This window comes from Triticum urartu, chromosome 7 (assembly GCF_003073215.2).
Source record: "Triticum urartu cultivar G1812 chromosome 7, Tu2.1, whole genome shotgun sequence".
Taxonomy (NCBI): Eukaryota; Viridiplantae; Streptophyta; class Magnoliopsida; order Poales; family Poaceae; genus Triticum; species Triticum urartu.
Window position 1 is genome coordinate 113,597,615 of NC_053028.1, and position 2,849 is coordinate 113,600,463.

Genomic DNA, 2,849 nt, shown 5'->3' on the forward strand with positions numbered 1-2,849 from the left:
TGCTTTCTTCATGTCGAATACATCCTTCAACTATGAGATTATGCAACTCCCAGATACCGGAAGAATGCATTGTGTGCTATCAAATGTCACAACATAACTGGGAGATTGTAAAGATGCCCTACAAGTATCTGTGAAGGTGTTTGTTCGGTTGGCATAGATCGAGACTAGGATTTGTCACTCCGAATATCGGAGGGGTTTCTCTGGCCCTCTCGGTAATGCACATCATAAGAAGCATTGCAAGCAATGTGACTAATGAGTTAGTTGTGGGATGATGTATTACAGAATGAGTAAAGAGACTTGCCGGTAATGAGATTGAACTAGGTATGAAGATACCGACGATCAAATCTCGGGCAAGTAATATACCGATGACAAAGGGAATAACGTATGTTGTCATCACGGTACGACCGATAAATATCTTCGGAATACGTGGGAACCAATATGAGCATCTAGGTTCTGCTATTGGTTACTGGCCGGAGAGGTGTCTCGGTCATGTCTACATAGTTCTCGAACCCGTAGGGTTCGCACGCTTAATGTTTGATGACGATTTTGTATTATATGAGTTATATGATATGGTGACCGAATGTTGTTCGGAGTTTCGGATGAGATCACGGACATGGCGAGGAGTCTCGAAATGGTTGAGAGGTAAAGATTCATATATAGGACGATCATATTCGGACATAGGAAGTGTTTCGGGGTGTACCGGGTACATATCGGAGTACCGGCGGGGGGGGGGGGGGTTACGGAAACCCCCCGGGGGATAAATGGGCCTTATGGGCCATATGAGGGGAGCACACCTGCCCACAAGGGGTGGTGCACCCCCCCTAAGGAAGGAGTCCGAATAGGAGAAGGAGGAGGGGGTTCGGGCCCCCTTTCCTTCCTCCCTCCTCTCTTCCCTTTTTCCCCTTCTGGTATTAAGGAAAGGGGGGGGGCGAATTGGACTAGGGGCCCAAGTAGGATCCCTCCTACTTGGGGCGCCCCATTGCAGCTCCCCTCCCCTTCCCACCTATATATACGTGCGGAGGGGGCGCCTAGAACATAGACCAACAATTGTTAGCTGTGTGTGGCGCCCCCCTCCACAATTTACGCCTCCGATCATATCTTTATAGTGCTTAGGCAAAGCCCTGCGCGGATCACTTCACCATCACTGTCACCATGTCGTCGTGCTGACGGAACTCTCCCTCGACACTTTGCTGGATCAAGAGTTCGAGGGACATCATCGAGCTGAACGTGTGCAGAACTCAAAGGTGCAATACGTTCGGTGCTTGATCGGTCGGAATGAGAAGAAGTTTGACTACATCAACTGCGTTATCAAACGCTTCTGCTTTCGGTCTACGAGGATACGTGGACACACTCTTCCCCTCTCGTTGCTATGCATCTCCTAGATAGATCTTGCGTGAGTGTAGGAATTTTTTTGAAATTGCATGCTATGTTTCCCAACAGTGGCATCCGAGTCAGGTCTATGCGTAGATGATATGCATGAGTAGAACACAAAGAGTTGTGGGCGGTGATCGTCATACTGCTTAAAACAATGTCTTATTTTTATTCGGCAGTACTGTTGGATGAAGCCGCCCGGACCAACCTTACATGATCACGTTCATGAGACTGGTTCCACCGATAGACATGCAACTAGTTTTTCATAAAGGTGGCTGGCGGGTGTCGGTTTCTCCAACTTTAGTTGAATCGAATTTGACTGTGGCCGGTCCTTGTTGAAGGTTAAAACAACAAACTTGATAAATCACCATTGTGGTTTTGATGCGTAGGTAAGAACGGTTCTTGCTAGAAGCCTGTAGCAGCCACGTAAAACTTGGAACAACAAAGTAGAGGACGTCTAACTTGTTTTTGCAGGGCATGTTGTGATGTGATATGGTCAAGACATGATGTGATATATGTTATTGTATGAGATGATGATGTTTTATAAAAGTTACTGGCAACCGGCATGAGCCTTATGGTTGTCTCTTTATTGTATGAAATGCAAATTCCATGTAATTGCTTTACTTTATTACTATGCGTTAGCGATAGTTGTAGAAGCAATAATTGGCGAGAAGACCACGATGCTACGATGGAGATAAAGGTTTCAAGCTAGTGACGATGGAGATCATGACGGTGCTTTGGAGATGGAGATCAAAAGCACAAGATGATGATGGCCATATCATGTCACATATTTTGATTGCGTGTGATGTTTATCTTTTATGCATCTTATTTTGGTTAGTACGGCGGTAGCATTATAAGATGGTCCCTCACTAAAATTTCAAGGTATAAGTGTTCTCCCTGAGTATGCACCGTTGCGACAGTTCGCCGTGCTGAGACACCATGTGATGATCAGGTGTGATAGGCTCTATGTTCACATACAATGGGTGCAAGACAGTTTTGCACATGCGGAATACTTAGGTTAAACTTGACGAGCTTAGCATGTACAGACATGGCCTCGTAGCACTGGAGACCGAAAGTTCGAACGTGAATCATATAGTAGATATGATCAACATAGAGATGTTCACCATTGACGACTACTCCATCTCACGTGATGATCAGACATGGTTTAGTTTATTTGGATCACGTAATCATTAAGATGACTCGAGGAATGTCTATCTAAGTGTGAGTTCTTAAGTAATATGATTAATTGAACTTAATTTATCATGAACTTAGTCCTGATAGTTTTTGCATATCTATGTTGTAGATAAATGGCCCGTGCTACCATTCCCTTGAATTTTAATGTGTTCCTAGAGAAAGCTAAGTTGAAAGATGATGGTAACAACTACACGCACTGGGTCCGTAACTTGAGGATTATCCTCATTCATGCACAGAAGAATTATGTCCTTGATGCATCGCTAGGTGAAAGGCCTGCTGCAGGA